The 6,110-nt window shown below is 34.7% G+C and overlaps 1 long non-coding RNA gene across 3 annotated transcripts; it reads right to left on the bottom strand.

Moving 5' to 3' along the window:
* Positions 1-2,538: 2,538 nt before the first annotated feature.
* LOC137708338 (uncharacterized) lies at positions 2,539-5,724 on the bottom strand. Of its 3 annotated transcripts, none has more exons than XR_015958213.1 (5): positions 5,312-5,724; positions 5,017-5,115; positions 3,992-4,116; positions 2,935-3,017; positions 2,539-2,813 (listed from the first exon to the last, which is right to left on the bottom strand). It is a non-coding gene; the product is annotated as an uncharacterized LOC137708338 (long non-coding RNA). The 3 variants fall into 3 exon arrangements; XR_011064778.2 differs by having other exon boundaries at positions 4,028-4,116; XR_011064779.2 differs by lacking the exon at positions 5,017-5,115 and having other exon boundaries at positions 4,028-4,116.
* Between the last annotated feature and the right edge of the window lie 386 nt (positions 5,725-6,110).

Below are 6,110 nucleotides of genomic sequence, written 5' to 3'. Positions count from 1 at the left end.
CATATCTAAGCCTTCATATGTAAAAGAAAAAATCGTCGTACAGCTGATTAGAAAGACAGACAATGTTGATAGGTCAGTATAATCATAATCTTTCACTAAACGTCATATAAAGTCATAAATGTTCATGTGTTACAGTATACGTGAATGAACGTTAAAAAATATACTTTAATGTGAAATATATTAACAATATCGTCAAGTTTTATTGTAACTCATAATGTACCACCTTGTATTACGGACACACATAAAAGTTTCTCTTATTTTCCCTGCCCATTGATCCTACGTTATGATTGCTTTTGTAACTGGATATTTATATATAATTATGTAAGTAGTTTCTTTCTTCCCCATTCTATGTTTTATGGTCCAGTCCAAATCAAGGGAACTTTAATGAACAGAGATGACCGAATTTTTCTTTCTTCCCTCGATTATTAAATTGAAACCCTGTCACATCAGACTACTAAATATTTCTGCTGTTCGATTTAATCTGGCATAGTTATGTTTGCCAATTTGAAATCTGAGAAATATGGTGGCACGCATGGTGAAAATTGTTGAGTACTAAAATTGGGAAATGTTCTTTTACGATGATTTGCGATCCACCACAGCGGATAAGACATTTGCACTCCTAACAGATTTGCACTCCTAACTTTGAGGGTTTAAGGCATACTTAATTTGATCTCACTAATAAATGAAAATAAATTATTGGTTTGCGATCGTCTTGCGACCTAATAAATAATTCAGCATTATAAGATTGCAAAACCAAACTGCATGGCATTGAAATTCAAACACAAACATAAGAACAGAAAAATGTTTTCTTCAACAGCTTTTTTTTTTACCTCTTTTTGCATGTTCAAGTTTACACCGGAAAAAAGGTAAGTGAAAATCATTCCCTAAGATCAAACGTATTTAACCAAGAATATATCCAAACTATCATTTCTAAATAGTGTTCATGATGAATTCATGCAAATTTTACTTTTAGGGTTAAAGTCAAAAGTGTATATGGTTGACAAATATGAACTGACATCCAAATCAAGAAAATTAACTGTACAAAAAAAGTTTTGGCTCATCGCGTCACGAGCACTATTGCATCCAATCTAGGGTTTTGGCTGATACATTGTGTAGGTCCATAAATTATTGGCAGTATATAGGTATCATCAATTCATAGCAGTAAATCACAGCAAGTCTTCGCAGATCGAGACTCCTTTTTTCATAACTAATTAAGGCAGTCACTTGATCACATGCATTATCAACAATAATTTTTACGTATATTGTTAGTTTCAAAAATAAAGAACGACATTTTTTTATATTTGTCTCTTCAAACTTTAATTTGGTAAACGGGACAAAAGAGTTAACTTTAATTACTTAGGTAAACTTTACCTTTCATATATCCAGATCTCTTTACTGCATAATGCAGACCAGTAAAAAGGTTTCCTTGAAAAAAGAAAACAATATGCAAGTTGTCCTTTACCACAGTGGTGGAAAGGAGTTGAGTCCTTACATAACAACGTGAGTTCAAACTTCATCGGTGACTAATCTAACAAAACCTATCATTTGACAAACAACAACATAGCATTTTCCAACTAAGTGGGGTCAGCTGTATGAATCCTATAACGTCAATGTGCTCAGTTTATGTCACGTCTTCCGTTAGATTCAAGTACTCTAAGTCTTTTCTTAGAGTCTCTTCCAAAGTCTTCCTAAGTCATCATCTACCCCTTGGGCCCTGAACCTCTGTCCCGTAATCACATCTTCTAACCAGAGCATTAGTAGGCCTTCGTTTCACATGTTCAAACCACCGTAACTAATTTTCTCTCATCTTTCCTTCAATTTTGGCTACTCCTACTTTACCTCAGATATTATCATTCCTAATCTTATATCCTTTCTCATATGCCCACACATCCAACGAAGCATTCTCATCTCCGCTACACCCATTTTATGTACATGTTGATGCTTCACTGCCCAACATTATGTGCCATAAAGCATTGTCGACCTTATTGCCATCCTATAAATTTTTCCCTTGAGCTTTAGTGGCATACGATGGTCACTTAACACACCGGATGCACTTTAACACTTCATCCATCTAGCTTGTATTCTATAGTTGAGGTATCCATCCAACTCTCCGTTCTTTTGCAAGATAAATCCTGACACTAGTAGAAAAAACGCCTTTGTGCGACGTAGGTACCTTCGTCGCGCAAAGTAAAAAAATTGTTGCTAGAAAAATAGCGGAATGAAACCTTTGTCGCGCGCTAACCGTCGTGCCAGGGAAGTGATAGTAGGGTTTGCGCGACGAAGAAGAAACATACGTCGTGCAAAGAGACTTTGCACGACGCATATATCTACGTCACACAAAGTAGCTTTGGGCGACGCAAGCCCTACGACGCGCAAAGTGTCTTTGCGCGACGCAGGCCCTATGTGTTGCAAAGGCACAAAGATAGCTTTGCACGACGCAGCCATTCTTCGTCGCCCAAACCCTTTTTTTTTTTTTGCAAAAATCTTTTTTATTTAATTTTTAATAAATATTGTAATTAAATTCTAAACAATAATTAATAAACCAAGAAAAAGTATTTAATTATAAAATATATGAAAATGTACATATAAGATGTCCGAACAAAAAAGAAAAAACAAGAAGAAGTTATCTTCTAAAGTAAACAACAAAACGATGAGATATACAAAGAAATATCAAACTATCCATGAGACCTCCAACGAACAAGGAAATTGTCACTTGAAGACTTCACATTTTTTGAACACCTCCAAACAAAGGACCTTGAGAACGAACTACTGCCCCTAATGCTTGAGCCTCAGCAATTGTTGCCTCTCTTTATCTGCATGGACATAAGCATATGGCTCAAGAAAAAAAATTTGTACTTGTATAGGTAGAACTCTTGAAAATTTATATTAAAGGGGGTCCCTTGAGAAAAGATAAACACATGACAGATTATGAACCTGCTAAACAGCCATGGATTTAATTCTACCAGCCCCGAATACCAGAGAAAATATATTACTACAGGTTCCCCGGTATGTATGAACTGCACGAAAACAAATTCAAGGCTTGAAATTTCATATTGAGACATTAAATAGTAGTATTGTAAGCAATAAGAAAGAAAAACAAGCACATCCAAGCAATTTTCATGCTTAATATTTGTTTAGTAGAACGTCTGTCATTGTAGAATCTTTAAAGCAAGTAAATCATATAATTACCGTACTGCAGGGATGGAGTTATGTTAGTGATAGGCTACTATCAGCAGTTATACCTTACAAAGAGAGTGGCTAGTATGACGGACAAATGTGGGTAAAGCCACTTGAGGTTAGCACCCTTCACCTTATCTTTTCTTAGTTAATAAGGATCAAGGATGGAGTCCCTCTGGAAATGTTAACCTTCAAAGTTTAATCCACATATCTTATTCAAGTATTGAACTGAAGAAGGCTACTTAGAATAATCAAGATATGATGAAATTCCAAGAAATTAACTTATCACATAAGCCTCAATGTTCAAAGATATTAACTGATCACATAAGCCTTAACATTCAATGATATTAACTAATCACATAAGCCTTAACGTTGATGCATATATTGCCTCTAAATCAAAACCTCGAAAATTTGATTATGCTATGGAAACTGTATCCTATGGCTTATCACTAGAGCTTAATACTCGAACAAAGTTTTTGAGAGTCGGACTATGTCCCTCTGTGTGGTGTATATGTGCATATGTATGTCAAATATTAACTAAGAAAGGGTCATTGGAGATAGTGCAAATTTGAAGATATCTAAAATTGGTCATTAGGCAACAAAACTAGATAACTCTTGACCTTTAACTAGTTAAAACCAGCAATTGAAAGCCCAAATTTATTTTTCTGTTCTAATATTAATAACTGAGATGCAAAATCATAGAAAATTTATGCTAGAACATTATTTCTTATCCATGTTGTATCGAGATCAAGAGAACCTTATTTGAAGGATTCACTTAATTGATAACTTAAATTAAGACAGCGAAGAAGACAACCTGAAAGCAACAACCTATACTGGAAGATAAAATCACCTTCTGGATCTTCCCACAAAGCAATGAACCAACACACCACCACCAGATCTTGTAGCTTCGTCAATATAATCGATGCACTCATCAAAGTCCTGTAGATGAATAGAAAATGATAAGTCCTCATAATGGGGTTATGAGTGTATTATGCACTTACACATGGATGGAAATTGATGTATAAGCACCGATGCATTTATCTGGGGTTGAAAATTAAAACTAGATTGATCAGACAAACACCAGAATGCGCAAAGACTAGTTTATCCACAAATCTAGAGGTAAGCATTCCTAAGTTCTAAGAACCAAACACAAAAACCACACAGGCAGAACATCATTGAATAAAATGAAGGTCGACCTGAAAAAATTCTAACTGCAATATATGGGTATATCAATGTTAAATTAAAGTCTGATTCGGTTGTATGTCAGACAAGCTTATAAAACTGGTCATAAAGGGACATAAGATATTGCAAGATAACAGTACAATAGGTCATTGCTATTTCGACTACATATGCTTTTTTTTTCTCTCATAAATTACAATTCTAGGCTTGGCTATAGGTCTAAGCCTTCACTAAAAATTCTAGATATATGCTAATGTTTCATAATTTACCAATCTGGAAAGAGATCCAAGGGTAGCACATGAATGGAGATTAAAACACATATGCATATATTATAAGATATCCAATCCTTGCAGAAGACAAATTAATATAAAACATATTAGACTATTTGACATGACTATCATCAAACTCTTCTTACGATACTATGAAGCATCCAGCTTCAGCCACAATCCTCTTTTCATAAACTTCATATAAAAAAGAAAACCATGTGCTAGTCTTATAAGCATTAATGCATCAAAGTTCTTAAACCCACAAGATATTTTAACCTATTGTGTTTAGTAACTGCTATTTTGAAATGGAAGTAAGATGATCCAAAAGTGATTAATCTCAAAGGTAAGAGATCATGGAGATAAGGAAAAATGAAAAGTGACAAAACTATGTTACCTAAAACAGAAAGAGGATGACTCAACTGTTTCTCTTCCATTTTCTTCTGCTATAGCACCACTATTTTCTTACTTTAATGATACTCAAGTAGCAACTCAACTACATAAAATATTAAGCTAAATTAGCAGAGTATAATAATCCGCATTTGGGCATTTTGCTTTAAGCCATACAGTACAAAAAATTATGCTAAAAGTACAAAACAATGAACCACCAGAAATCCCAATTCGCATACACAAATATAAAACCCTAGAAATCTAAAAACATGCAGAAACAGAACTTGGGGTTCGGGTCGGACCTTGAAATATCCAAGAACGATGTGAACTGGCTGAAAACAATTCCCTTTGCGGACCCATCCTTTTCAACCATGGATCTAATTTCTTCCATTTACAGCACAATTAATTGAAAAACATTAAATTAAATATGCAAATAATGAGGTTGAATGTGTGAACCTGAAGAGGACGTCGAAATTGACGGAGGCGCAAGCTTGGCCGAGGTGGAGGCATGTGAAATTTTTTTGGATGAAGGCAGAAATAGAGAGAAATCGAGAGATGGTGTTGGGAATGAGAGACAAAGAGTTTGAGATAGTGATTGAAGACTGAGAGAGAGAGGAGGTTCAAGGCTTAGGGCTCAGGCTGCTACGCGAGATGTGAGAGAACGAGTGAGAGAGAAGGAAGAGAGACCAAATTTTTACACTCCCATTTTGTCCAAATTTGGCAAAATCAAAAAAAAAAAAAAAAACGCCTAATTATTACAAAACTACCACCAAATTTTTAACACATTGCACGACGCATGTATACATTACGATGTCGCGCAAAGTGGTTTTGCGCAACGACCCCATCTAGGCATCGTGCAAGTTATATTTTAACAAAAAATTATTATAAAAATCTACAAAACTAATTTCAACGATCCAACCGTCAAACTTGTTTGTATATGATTCAAGATCGCATACGCTCAAAATTGCAAACAAAAAAACATTCAGAGCTTAAGTATCGGGACAAAACATTTCGACGATTATAAACAAAAAATCACGATTTAAAAGTTATTTTAACTTCGATTTTGATAATTTTTTACAGTTACATTCCTTGACCCTATGT

The sequence above is a fragment of the Pyrus communis genome, chromosome 17 (genome assembly GCF_041283825.1).
Source record: "Pyrus communis isolate YQ-2024b chromosome 17, ASM4128382v1, whole genome shotgun sequence".
Classification (NCBI taxonomy): domain Eukaryota; kingdom Viridiplantae; phylum Streptophyta; class Magnoliopsida; order Rosales; family Rosaceae; genus Pyrus; species Pyrus communis.
The sequence above is the reverse complement of the archived record's forward strand: the minus strand, read 5'-3'. Positions and strand labels throughout refer to the sequence as shown.